Source organism: Aethalodelphis obliquidens, unplaced genomic scaffold (genome assembly GCF_003676395.1).
Source record: "Aethalodelphis obliquidens isolate GAN/ISIS:26980383/991018 unplaced genomic scaffold, ASM367639v1 scaffold50, whole genome shotgun sequence".
Lineage (NCBI taxonomy): Eukaryota > Metazoa > Chordata > Mammalia > Artiodactyla > Delphinidae > Aethalodelphis > Aethalodelphis obliquidens.
In genome coordinates, this window is record NW_020837994.1 from 5,994,790 (window position 1) to 6,009,045 (window position 14,256).

The following is a 14,256-nucleotide window of genomic DNA, read 5'->3' on the forward strand; positions in this document are numbered from 1 at the left end:
GTGTGTGTGTGTGTGTGTGTGTGTGTGTGTGTGTGTGTGTGTGTGTGCGTGCGCGTGTGTGTTTCCTTTGCTGGTGGGGAGAAGAATGAGGAAGGGGTGTCCGCTGGGGCTGAAGGAGCTGGGGGAGCTGCAGCGAATTCCTCCAGACCGTGCTTGGATTTGCGGGGCCTGTGCTCTGGCACGTGCCGAGCAGAGGCAATGAACCCACTCCGACACCGTTCATCACTGCAGGAGACGGGCCTTGTGGGGACAGGCCCACTGCTGCAAGGCGCGGCTCTCTCCCTTCCCTGTGCCACAGCCACTGGGATTCAGAATTGCACCAGCCTCTGGCCTCGTCCTCAGGAAGATGCAGAGATACCAGAGTGCACGTGACCTCAGGGTTGGAAGCCAAGCGGGGTGAGCTGCTTCTTGCCCTGGCTCTGCAACCTAGTCAGCTGGGGTAATGTCCTAACTTCTCTCAGCCTCAGTGTCCTCATCTGTAAAAGGGGGATGGGGATGATGATGGTGAAAATAATAGTTGAGTCACTGTGAGGGTTGAGATAAAACAGTAAAACAACACAGTATTTAGTAATGATATTAGTTATAATTATCAGGGGAAGGGGAGAAAGTTCATGACTTGTTCAACATATACGTACTGAGGGCCTGTTCTGTGCCGAGCACTATTCCGGTAACGCTAATCTCTGCAGGCCCTCACTGGGGCACCGGTGAGGATGCCCACAGAGCGAAGCACGGAGTCTCGCGGTAACAAAGAAAGGCCACCCAAGCCTCCTCCTCCTGCGATCCTTCCTCCCTCCTTCCACAGATTACTCCCTCCTACTCACACCCCACCTGGCTGGCTCTGGGTCAACAGTGTCTTCCCTAAATGGTGGTACAGAGGCCAGGAGCTCGCGTTGAGCCTCCCAAATTAACTAGCAACCCCTGGGAAAATCCCAGACTCTCTCCCTTAAAAGACAGTCACTCAAAAGCTTTAACTCCACCCGCATGTGTCAGCTTCCCTGACACTAATTGCTCCAAACAGGCTGAATATTAATTGTGCCTCTGAAGGGAGAACCAGGAAGTGTTGTCTTTGATAACTCACATGGATCACCCGATCCCTCTCTTGGATAATCCCAAGAGCTCCTGGGACATGGCACATTCAGGTGGCCCCAGAGGGGAATTCTCCTATACAGGCTGTTCATGGTCTGCAATTAAAACAACTTCTGCAACAAGTCTCTTCAGCTCTGGGCCCTCTCTTGAACACATATATGTTAGGCTGGGTGGGGCAGGGAACTCACGCCTAATAACATTGATTGAGTACCTACTAAGTGCCAGGAGATTTACATGTATGATTTCATTGAATCCTTAGAACAACCTTGTGAGGGTAGGTGTTCTTATCCCATCTAGCAGATAAGGAAACTGAGGCACAGAGAGAGGTATTCATTTGTCCAAGATTATACCAGTTGTGAGAGAGGTGGCTTTGAACAGGTATATCTGGCTCCAACGCGTCTGCTCATCCAGTTACACCAGCGGTTCTGTCTTTTTGTCACTATAATCCTTCCCACCACCACCCCGCACTCCCAAAACCCTACTGCTAAGAAGACTTTATAGAATTTTTTTCCCCAAAACTCCCCTACTTCCCATGAAATGTTAATACCGCACGTATGCTATATATTTGTTATGTACTGGGCTCTTTGGAGGACCACAAGCCATTGTAATAACTGAGATTTCTTTTCGCCCCTAACCCCCAAGGACCCATCTCGCCCTTTGGGGATGACAGTGCCCCTGTTGAGGATGTGTACATTATAGCGGGGTCAAAGTGTTGGCCCCAGAGTGGACGACAGCAATGTCTACCCCATAAACCCAAACCAGGAAGGGAAAATAAGATGTACCATCTCTTCTCAAGTGCAGTGTCCATGTTTTCTTTGGAGGGACTGGCAAGTCCTGGTCTTTTTGTTTCTAGATGTGCTATCTGTTCCTCATACTTTACATTCATTTGTCATTTCCTATGAGAAGCCTGCCTAGACCTCCTTACCTGAGTCTGGGTTGGCTCCCTTCTGCCTCCAGTTTCATTCTGCCAAAGCAATGATCAGACAACGGTCAACTGTCCATGTAAATGTCCTTGTACACATGAGGAAGGACTATGGCTTATCCATCTCTGCATCTCAAGGCCTAACATGGGTACAGTATGTAGCAGGTCCTCAGTAAATGTTTGTGGAGTGAATGAACCAATGGGCAAGTGCTCACGCTGCCTCTGCTGCACGTGGCTAAAGCTTTAGCAAGGATCACGCTGGGGACGGCTGGATCATAGCAGTAACATGCAGGCCTACTCCAAGGTTATCACAAAATCAGAGTTTTCATTTGACAACATCTATAGGTAAGGTTCTTGGTCAAGGCCCCTGTGGGGTTGAGGTGAGCACAGGGTGAGATCTCAGAAGAGTGATGATGATGATGACACTGAGAGATGGACTTGGCCTGTTGCCTGGAAACTTCCCCTTGGCTCTCTTGGCGTATTTCACGGACTCCGGAGCACAAATACAATAAACTGCCAACCCATAATAACCAGGGAAATCCTAGATGATGAAGCTCCTTGTTCACACCAAAGAAAGACAGTGGTGACCACTTTCAAATTCTGTTTCCAGCCATATGGCTGCTTAATCACTCTAAGGAATTCCCCTAATGCAGGACATGGAAAATACCAGATTAAACAAACAATTTAAAATATATATAGAGAGAGGGGCTTCCCTGGTGGTCCAGTGGGTAAGACTCCACGCTCCCAATGCAGAGGGCGTGGGTTCGATCACTGGTGGGGGAACTAGATCCCACATGCCGCAACTAAGAGTCCACATGCTGCGACTAAGTAGTCCACATGCCACAATGAAAAGATCCCACGTGCTGCAGCTAAGACTCGGTGCAGCCAAAAATAAATAAGTGAATAATAAATAAACAAATGAATATGAAAAAAATATAGAGAGCTGACCTGTCAAGAAAGAGAAGGAAATACTCAGAGGTCAGATGACCACGAGATATCACAAATCCCTAGAGGTTCCCAAGCACTGAGCGGGGGACAGTCCTGGGGGATATCTTCCAGTCCCTAGTGGTCTGGGGATTTTAGTTTTAAAGGTCCAAGGAAAGTAGCAAAGTCAAAGTCCTTCCAAGGGTAGAAGTCAGACTGAGACCTCACTTAGGTTAGGATTTCAAAGGGAGACGTTTATGCCTTAATGAACAGGCGAATCAGAAAAAAACGAAATTCCACCCCACAAAAGGAGACAGTGAGGCAACTTGGCCCTGGGGCTGGGTGAAGGGAAAGGAAAAGTTTTTAAAGTCTCCTCTGAAAATTCCCAATCACAAAGTGGTCCTCACGTGGGTCTGGTGCTTGACTACATATTGCCTTGTGGCCAGAAAAGACCCCTAAGTCCAAGCTGAGCATTGAATGTAAAGTGACCCCAAGTCGATGGTTCCACCAGGCACCTGGCAGAAGAAAATGCAAATCCTTCCTTTCTGGACCGATGAATTTTCAACTCAGGCCTCCAAGAAGCCCCACAAAGTTTTAACAACCAGGAACCCATGATTTGAAAATTCACAGAACATGGGAGGAAATGAGCCACCGTGAGCAAGAGATGGCAGAAATAATGAACAAAAGAATTACACCTATGAGTACTACAGGTGCTAAAACGATTAGATTTAGTACTATAGTACTAAAACGATCAGATACCGAAAATAAAAGAAATGTGTATAATATTTAAAGAAATATATAAGGGTAGTCAAAGCATAAACAAAGAACAGACTCTCAAAAAAGATAAAAACAGGTTGACAGATAACCAACTAAAACTTCTATAAATGGGACTGACATATAGGCTTCTTGAGGCTGTTCTATATACGGTGCGTGTGTAGTATCAGAATGAACCCTAGCATTGGAATCAGAAAACTAAAATGCTGTGTGCCTTGGGCCAATCACTGCCTGTCTCTGGGCATCAGTGCCCTCATCTGCAAATGAAAGCATGGAACTAGATCACCTCATAAGTCCAACTCTGTCAACTGATGTTCTGTGATACAACACTTCAGCTATTGGGCACCTGGTTTTTGAGTTACCCCTGATTATAAGCATCTTAGGAGATTTTAAATCCGTACAATAGTCCATTGAGATAGGGGCTCTTATTATAACCATTTCATGTATTAGGAAACTGAAGCAGAGATTAAGTAACTTGCTCAGAGTCCAGAGCTGGTAAGCCAGCTCGGACTCCATCAGCCTGACTGTAGAGCCTGCTCTCTTCCACTATATATCCTTCTACCATGCTTGACTCCTAACACCTGGAATTCCACCTCTAGGATCGCCTGACCCATGAGAAGTCTCCCACGGCAAGGGGCAGCTCAGTGGCTAGCCCAGGCTGTTAACAGCAACCAGGATTCCAACTCCAGTGGGTAGCAAAAACATCGTGGAGTTAATTATCAGTAACCAAATATTATTAAGTACATCCTACGAGCAAGGCCTCTGCTCATTTCAGACAAGACGTATATATGACAGAGCAGCCAACGGTGACAGATGGCTAGGGCTTACCTCCTGATCACCCACTTTCAGAAAATGTTTCATTCTGAAAGCACTTCTCTGTGCCTTGGTTTCCTCATGGGTAATATCGGGACGGTAACAGTACCTGATATCCCTGGGTTGTTGCTGTGATTCAGTGAGCTGATACAAGTCAGGTGTGTCATGAGCATGCCGCCGACGGTGGCTCTCGCTTTGTTCCTACTAATTTCAACCCAGCGGGCAGAAGTCGGGCTTGGCCACAGATGCCCTCGATTCCATTCCAGCCTCCCCCACTTCCCAGTTGTGTGACTTCAAGTCATGGACCCTCTCTGAGGCTCCACGGCCCCGTCTGTGAATCAGAAATAACAATGCTTACCTCACAGGTAGTTGTGAGGGTTAAATGGACTGTGAAATGCCTAGTGCAGTGGTTGACATATAATAGGTTCCCAACAAATGTCTGTTCTCACGCGTGGAGCGTTTTCTGCACGCTCGGCTTCTCCACCAGGGTTAGAATCCAAAGAGGCAAAGGATTCTGTGCTAAGAGATGCTGGCTGGCTGTTCTTTCCCACCTGGGGAGCTTTCACAAAGAAGTGGGGGTGGTGGAAGATATCTAAGCACATCCATTTCACAGCAAGTGAGTCAAGGCAATATGGTGACAGAGGTTTACAGCCTCGGAAGAGGGCCTTCAGGCCATGACCTTGGCTGCTTTGGCTAAACTGGCCACGGAGATGCGCAGCTGAAGATGCCAATAGCAACAGGGAGGAAGCCCTACCTTTATGAGGATCTGGTCACGGAACCCACCTAGGGGAGTGACACTGACTTTCCCATTTGGAAATAAAGCAGGTTTATAAATGGTTCTGCAATCAATCTGTACACCCAGGGCTGTGCAGCCTGAGTGATGGGGGACAGGTAAATAGGGATTACATTAAAGGGGGTGCAGAAGGGCAGGGACATCCGCAGCAGTGGCTGCATCCCTACACGAACCCCGACCCCTGCAGGCCTCGGGGAAGGGCAGAACTCCACCCTCGGCTTCTACAGCTGCCTGGTTTTCACTTCCCAAAACATTGGCGGAGGCTGTCCAAAAATGGTTCCCTCACAGGAATTCCTCTTTTGAGCAAATAGGGAACTCCTGAGTTTCAAGCTCCATCGGTATCACCTTTTAGATTTCATCTTAGGTCACCAGATCCTTCCTCCTTCCCCTAAGACCATCTATGTGTTCACTGAGCCCAGACATTGATTAAGCAGATACAGGGTACTGAAAGAGGCCGGGGGCATGGTAGGGTGGTGGGCATGCCATGTGCTTGGAGTGACGATGAAGGTGCAAACTCAGGGAGAGAAAAGGAATCTTGGAGGATAAACAGATGGTCTGGGCAGAAAGAGCCTGAAACCAGCACAAGGGTATGGGTGGCCATGGCAGCACTGCTTGGACCACTGGACCTCACAAGTGGAAGCATGGCGCCTCACCGGGACAAGACTCAGCATCTTCTCTCCAGCTGGAGAACAGCGTGGTGACCCCCAAGGGCGAGTCAAACAGACCTGGCTTCATACCCCAGTTCCACCAGGTACTAGGACATATGTGTCCCTGAGCAAGATTCTTCTCTGTGTCTCTGTTTGATGATGGAAAATGGGAGTCTCTCTATCTCATAGAGCCCAAAACACATAGGTTTTCATAATGAGGATAAAATATGCAATGTGCCCAGCACAGATACTAACCCACAGAACGAGTTCAATCAATGTTCTTTTATCCTTGCTTCACTGCCATAATTGGCACCATCTGTGACAACACATTCTTAGCCTCAGAAGCCTTATTTGCCTTACTCAGTATTTATACAAGAACTAGGATGTTCCAATTAGGATTATTTCTCCAACTTGACCCGAGCAAAATAATGAATCTGTCCCAAGCCCTCTGACCTCCCAGGTTCCCATCGCCAACCAGGATGGATGGTTCTAGCAGGGCCTGACCCCTCAGTAGTCTCTGAGTCACTAATAACGCTAGTTAATAGCTAACATCTCAATAATGGCCAAGTCTTCTATGAAAAGTAAACAATACAGAAACGAGATTATTGACTGTCTGCTGTGTGCAGGGGAGCTGCCATGGTAGACTCCAAAAGGGTGGAACAAAAAAGCATAACTGGTGTTCCTGTTCGACATTCCAAGAGCTAAAAAGTGTACTTGAGGGCTTCCCTGGTGGTGCAGTGGTTGGGAGTCCGCCTGCCGATGCAGGGGACACGGGTTCGTGCCCCGGTCCGGGAAGATCCCACATGCCGCGGAGCGGCTGGGCTCATGAGCCATGGCCGCTGAGCCTGCGCGTCCGGAGCCTGTGCTCCGCAACGGGAGACACCGCAGCAGTGAGAGGCCCGCGTACCGCAAAAAAAAGAAAAAAAAAAAAAAAAAAGCGTACTTGAAAGATAGAAACTCATTTTTAAAAGAGCAGGATGTAGCAGTAAACATGCTAGGTCAAAGAAACAGTGCCAAGCCCAGGTGGAGTCGTGGGAAAAGCAATCGTGGGCTTTAGAAGTAGACTGACTTGGGTTTGAATCTGCACTACCTTTACTAGTAAGGTATCCTGGGGAAGGGGGAGAGGGAATGGATGCCTCAGTTTATTCAGCTGTAAAATGGAGAAAATACCACCTAACTGCTGTGTTGATTAGATAACATGGTGAAGGCCTAGCACACAGTGAGTGCTTGCTTAGCTGTTAGTTTCTTTCCTCCTCCTTTTCCTCATTTCCCCGTCTCTTCTAGATCACTGACATGACTTTATTTGCTAGTGAATTTGAATGGGTAGTGGATGACTTTTATCTGCCCGTTGATGACTACAGGCCTCTGCACATGTAAATTTTATACCATCAAGTCATCAATGCCTGTGCAAAACCTTTCAGTGGCTTCTCATTTCTTAAACAAGAATAACAGAACATCCCAGCTTCTCTGCCTGGCATCCTAAGCCTGCCAACAGGAGGGCTCAACCTCCCAACACTCTTCCATGGCAATGCTCACCCTAGTGGCACCCACCAGGGTGCTGGGTGGATGGTTCATTTTGAGCTAATATTTGTATATGGTGTGAGGAAGCGGTCTCACTTCATGTTTTTGTATGTGGATCTCCATTTGTCCCAGCACCATCTGCTGAAGAGATAAGCACCTCAGTGTCTCTGAGCCACAATCACCTCATCTCTAAAACAAGCTTGGAAAGACCACCTTGTAGGGTACTGTGAGCCCTCAATGAGATAGAGAGAAAAAAGTGAGCTAAGAGGGGTCCCTGGCACACAGCAGCCAGCCAATGCCTGTAACTGAAGAAACAGACAATGGATTAGGAAGTACTCTGAGACATTGGTCATCCTTACTGCAACGGGGCCAGAGCTCTCCTATCCCTAAAGATTTTTCACATTCACAGCCCCATGTGCTTGTCACAAGAACCTGTGCCATCCTGTGGAGAGTGGTTTGCAACCCCCCTTCCCAAGAACCCGATCATCTTTTCTTCTTCCTTTCCCTCATTTTCCTCCCTTAATTTCTACCTTAATTTTTGCGTTAAATGCTCTTGGTCTTAATTAACTAATCAATTAAAATTTGGTAGCCCACTCACATCTTTTTTGGCAAGGTGGCGGGAAGGCATGAATGAACGAATGAGTCAAGCAAAGAAAAGGCCCCTCACTTAAAGTCAGAAGAGTGAAGCCCCTGAGCTAAAGTGATGTACAGGCCACCCCACACGGAGGTGTCGGCGGCGGGCCTGTGTGATGCTCCCTCCAGCTCAGCGCTCTCTATGTGCCCCCACTCCCCCTCCCACCCTGGAGAGAGACTGAGCCTTTTAAATCACATCTCCCTCCTCCACGGTGTTTGCAACACCTCCCAATTTAGTTTCTCTCTGAATTTCATTAGTGTCCCATTTGCCTCATCTTCCTGATTTCCGAGGCAGGTGTTGAGCAAGAGGCGACTCAGTTGGCAATGAGGGCTCCTGCCTCCTGACTGAGGGTGAGGGAACCTGCAGAGGAGAAGGACAGGGCCCCTGGGCTGCAATTCCCGGAGTGCTCTGGTCCACTCAGCTCAGGCCAACAAACAGTAACTGGGCCCAACCTGCGTGCCAGGCACCAGGGGCTTACAGATGAGGATCTGTGGTTGCCCGGGCCCATGGGGATGGGGGGGACAGTGCCTGTGCGATGCGCTGCAGGGGCGTGGCCCTGCTGGGCAGGCAGAGCACTTGCTACGTTCCAGGCAGTGTTCCAGGTGTAGGAACCCTGTGGGGAACAGCACAAAGTAACTTCCTGCCTTCATGGAGCTTACATTCCAATGGGGAAGAACAGAAAACAGACAATTAAATTTATAGAGTAATATACAATGTGTTAGGTGGAGATAAATGCTACCTAGAAACACTGAAACAGAAAAGGGGCACAGAAAGACCCAGAGAGTGAGGACCGCCTTCCATTCTCACCTCCTCTATAGCCACTTTTGCTCACGCTGGTGGCCTCCTGCTTCTCCTTGAGCAGCAAACACACTGGTTTGCTGATTCAGCCGCATCTGTGCTTTGCTCCCTTGGACGGTGACCTGGAGATCTATTTACTGCTGTTCCCTCTGCATGAAGAATCCTCTCCAAGACTGGAAAAAGGCTTCTATGACTTATGCTTTGAGGTGGGAGTGTGTTTACGGTTCAAGGAAGAGCAAAGAGGCCACTGGCATGAGTGAGGAATGGGGTTGGCAGGGAAAAGGGGCCGGGTCAGGTGAGTCCTGGTGGGTCAGGGTTAGGCCTGTGGCTTTTCCTCTACATGAGCTGGGGAGCCATTAGCGGGCTCTGAGTCGAAGAGTGATCTGATCTGATTGATGTCTTAACAGACGCCTCTGTGTCAGATCCTGGGAGGGAAGGGTGGCAGCAGAGCCCCCTGAGGAGGCCACTGTAAGAATTCAGGTCTGAGATGGTGGCTTGGGCAGAGTGGGGACAGAGGAGGTGGTCACACGTGCTGAGGAGGGGAGAAAAGTGATGAGGTCAGTGTAAATGTAGCACGAAGTGCGAGGGGAGGGCAGGGGGGCGATGAGGCCAGAGAGAAAAGGGGGACCATTCCCGACAGAAGAACCCACCAGTGCCAAGGCTCAAATTCAACCCCATCCTGCCAGGCTCAGATCCTACTACCTATGTTTCTGCATTTCTTCTCTCTCTCATTGCAGGTGAGTTCAAGAAGCCTTGCTCTGGGCCCAGCTCTCTGGGTGGGGATGAGCGACCCCGTCTCCAGGCTCCAAGAGGCCCCTCTGTCAGAGCTGAGAGCTGCGTTCACATGTAACACCATGGGATGTTGGGGGAACCAACGAGACAAAGGCCCTGGATGGGGGGATTTAGAGGAGACCACATTTCTTGGGTTTAGATGCAGTGGAGGAGGAGATTCAACTTTTAATTTTAACAGTCACATCCTCCTTACAAGTGAGCATGGATGGGGCTGAAGAGTTTACCTCCAGCCCAATCATCTTCCCTTGCTGAGTGAACCTCAGTTTTCTTATCTTAAAAATGGAATTGTGGGGCTTCCCTGGTGGCGCAGTGATTGAGAGTCCACCTGCCGATGCAGGGGACACGGGTTCGTGCCCCGGTCCGGGAGGATCCCACATGCCGCGGAGCGGCTGGGCCCGTGAACCATGGCCGCTGAGCCTGCACGTCCGGAGCCTGTGCTCCGCAACGGGAGAGGCCACAACAGTGAGAGGCCCGCGTACCGCAAAAAAAAAAAAAAAAAAAAAAAAAATGGAATTGTAAGAACTACCTCTTGGGGTTGCGGCAGTTCGATGAGATGCATCAGTCAAGTACTCGGCACAATGCGTCAGTAAACGTGACCTAGTTTACCTGTCCCTCTCTATGAAAGGCAAACATCTTAACAGGTGTCCTCAGAGAACCACTATGTCTCCACTGCCGAGAATTTATCCAAGTTTGTAGTTATAAACATTCATCGGGCTGAGAGCAGAGGCTTCCTTCGTTGTTGTTTTTGTTCCCAGTTATATCCTGAGAGTCTAGCACGGTGCTGGGCCTTTTTGTCAATATTCAATATGTCTCTGCTGAATTGCTAAATAAATGACTGAATCAGAGGTTATGAATGATCTAGGTTCTGGTGCTTTTTAGCTGGGAGACCTCAGACAAGATAATTAACGTCTCTGAGTCAAAAAAAAAAATTACTGATAATCCCTTTAGAATGTGTTAATATTATTAGGTCCGAATATGAGTTATTTGGTAGGTACACCAGATTAAAACAACTAAATGAAATGTACAAAAAAAAAAAAATTCTCTGAGTCTCAGTTATCTTACCTGTAAAATGGAAATCATAATATCTACTATGGCAGAAGCAGTTACTGCGCATCAAATATCGACATTTCCCAGAGGCCTAGAAGTCAGGCAGGACCACGGGACTAGTTTTGGCCCACCGGCTGCGTGTCACTTCTGGGCCAAAGCATTTCAGAGCCGGTGCCTAACCTTCTGACTACCTCTTCCCCTGCTGCGGAGACCAAGGTGGCCACTTGTTCCCGGGGCTACACCTAAAATACGACAGAGCTTTCATCAGGCTGGCCTCTGAGTCACTAGGTAGAGCAGAGCCCTCCACCTCCCCGGGTTAGAGCAAGAAATAAACCACTGTGTTAAGCCGCTGAGATTCTGGAGTTCATTTATTACTGCAGCATTAACTGAGCCGAGACAGACTCAGACTTCTACCCTACGAGATTGCCCCGAAGATAAAAAGTGCTTGGTTCTTAGTAGGTTTTCAATACAGGGCTCACTCCCTGGGTCCTGGCTCCTTCCTCGGCTTCTGTAGCCTTCCTCATGACCCAGACTCTATGTACGATTCTCCCTCTCAAGCCAGAGAAGAAACATGGCAGACGGAACAGAGAGAACATTCTCTCTGCCGTGTTTCTTCTCTAGCTTGAAACATCCTTCTACTTCCCCCCAACCCCCCAAGTGTGTTCTGTTTTTGTCATTGCACAGCAGTATAAGAAAAGCCTCTGGAGAGCCATTCTGGCCAGCTGGACCTGGTGCCCGGACTGCCTGTCCTCTGGGCAGCCGCCCACTCACCTGCTCCTGCCTCATTCCCAGCTACGCCTCTGATCCCACTCCAACTCAGTTTGAAATGTAACCACCAAACTCTGGACCCCGCCGTTGGTGACCTGGGCCCCAGAATGACTCTCATGGCCACTGCGGCCTCTGTGGGCCCGGACCTGCACGGTGCTTCCCGGCTGCCGGCTCCCCCATCACATCCTCACTGGATGGCTGGCGCATGCCTGTTCTGTCCGCCCACCATACTGGCTGCTGGCTTTGGCTTCCAGCAGCCACCAGTCCTGCTACTGCATCCGCTTCCCGAGAAAGCCACCTCCACCCCGGCCTGACCTTCTCCACTCCCCATGTGGCTTAGTGGCAAAAGCCTTCAAACAGAAAGTACGCCTCTTTTCAGATTCCAAGATGACATTTCTCATCAAGACCGCAGGTTTGCAGTCGATGATGCAGAAAATCACAGCAGACAAGGGGACTGACCTGGCTCCATGTCGGCATGTTCTGAAGAGTCAGCAGTGTCCGTGGGCCCTGCAGCCCTCTCTCCGGGGCCATCGGATCCTGGAGGATGAGACGGGATCCTTTCTGTTAAAGCAGAGAACACAGACCCAAGTGAGCGAGGTGGCAAGGTGTCCTTGACCCGGCCTCACAGATCTGTCCCTGGCAGTCAGGGCAAATGCACACCAGTAGGGAGAGGGGGCTTGTTACTGGTCCCACAGCCATGAAGAGAAGCAAGTGGGGTCCCAGACACCCTGGGAATCCCACACAAACGTACTCTCTGCAACCTTCCTTTCTTCTCCCATCTCATCTGGTCTTGTCTGACAGCCATTGTTGACATCTTTCCTCAAGCTGACCAAACCCCTCAAGGGCAGGGACTGCAGATCGGTCCTCTTTGCAACCCAGGCAAAGGCAGCTTGGAGCAAAGTAGAGTGTTCCGTGAAGGACTGCCTGTACGCTGTGACGGGGGTGGGGAGCGTGTGGAACATGTGGCCGAGGCACTGGCCCCTGCAACAGTTCTACCATTGATTCACTGGGCAAATAAATACATCACTGAACCTTTTGAACCTTAGTGTCCTGCCCTATAGGATGGGCCCATCTTCCCTGTGATCTACCGTATGGGAGTACTGGGAGTCACACAGGCAGAATTCCTTCCACGCAAGAGCCTGGCCCTGGCCCACTTGCTTATCACTCTGCAAACCTCTAGTAAATCACTTCCCCTCCTTGAGCCTCTGTCTGAAAGAGAAAAATTCTGAACTAGGCTACTTGTCAGGTCCTTTCTGCCCCTAGAATTCTGTGACAATGTTGATTCATCTCTGCACCTCCAGTGCCCAAGGAGATATCTGTACACAATAAAGGTTTGTGAAATGAATAAAAGAAAGCCTATCTCACTCAAAAGAAGAGGGTGGAGAGGCTGAAAGGTTGTAAGCCATTTGCCTTAGGTCATTGCAAAAGGAGGAGCTGGGATTTGATCGCAGGTCCTCACATACTTAGGTCATTACAAGAGGAGGAGCTTTTTATATAAAAGACACTCTAGGCTAAAGGACAATGCATGAAGGATACATTTAGGCATCTGAGGTAAAAAGTCATTGTTGGAGAAATTCCCTGAATACCTATTTGCCAAATATACCTAGGAGCCTAGCTAGAAGACATTACTGTCTATCATAAGGTGAGGAATGACTGGTAATCGTCATTAAAGACAAAATTCTCCTAGCTGTGAGATTTTGCTAGTTTCATCTGCATTTCCTGTTTCTTTATTGTAAATTCTCATTATTCTAAACACAGAGTGACTATATTAGGTGGGAACATTCGCCAGCCTCTGCCCAAGTGCAGAGTACCCCTTCCCTCGGGGGTTAGGCTCCCGAACACCCCCCAGGTAGAAGACCTGATGGGCCGGAAGAGAATCAACAAGACAACGTTTAGAGGTAAACCTAGAAAAGTCCTGATAAATCATGCTATATTCACTAAAATAAACAATTGGCAGTACACTCCATAGGAGATGACTATCATTTTATTGAGCAGTAATAGTTATTGTGCCCTTAATTTCTATTCACTACGCCTTGTTCATTATCAGTTTACTCTCCAAATTTTCAGAGAGGAGCAGGAAATTGTTTTACTGTAACAATGGACATGGTAAGAGGCCCTTTCTCTTGTGTAAGGGCCTCTCCCGATATGCTGAGAGCCTTGAGAATTTCAGGACTCAAAGCTGTTGGCTTTGCCCCCAAGGGTCCTGCTGGGGTCCCAGTCCTATCCTGTGACTTGGATGAAACACTCAGGGTCTTTCTCAAACCCCTCTCCTTTGTGCAGGTCACACAATTCCCCTCTGCCTCCACAGCTTCAGGCCAAAGCTTGTGCTTTGGGCCGTCACCTGTGTCTCATTTGATCCAAGCCACCACCCCCCCCTTTAAGAAGCTGCAGAACTGCAGTTCTACCCCTATTCCACCATCTTTGTCACGCTTCCAGGGAAAGCCTCAACTTCTTTTCTTCTATTTACGTTTATTTTCAAGGTGTATCCCTGAATTCCCTCTTTTTCAAGTCATCACGTGGCACATGCAGGAGGACTGGTTCCAGGACCCCCTCATGGACACCAAAATCCATGGATGCTTATATAAAACGGTGCAGTACTTGTATAAAACCTACACACACCCTCCCAATATACGTTAAATGACCTCTAGATTACCTATGATACCTGATACAAGGTAAATGATATGGAAGTAGTCGTAAATACAATGTAACTGCAACGTAAGTGGTTGCCAGTGGGGCA

At 48.8% G+C, this 14,256-nt stretch overlaps 1 protein-coding gene across 1 annotated transcript in view; it reads right to left on the reverse strand.

The window, feature by feature from the left end:
- The window catches only part of TENM4 (teneurin transmembrane protein 4), a 742,958-nt gene that overhangs the window by 501,684 nt on the left and 227,018 nt on the right, over window positions 1-14,256 (reverse strand). Inside the window, exon 5 of the mRNA XM_027083511.1 lies at window positions 11,979-12,080. The gene's annotated coding sequence lies outside the window, so the exon portion shown is untranslated. The remainder of the gene's footprint in view (window positions 1-11,978; window positions 12,081-14,256) is intronic.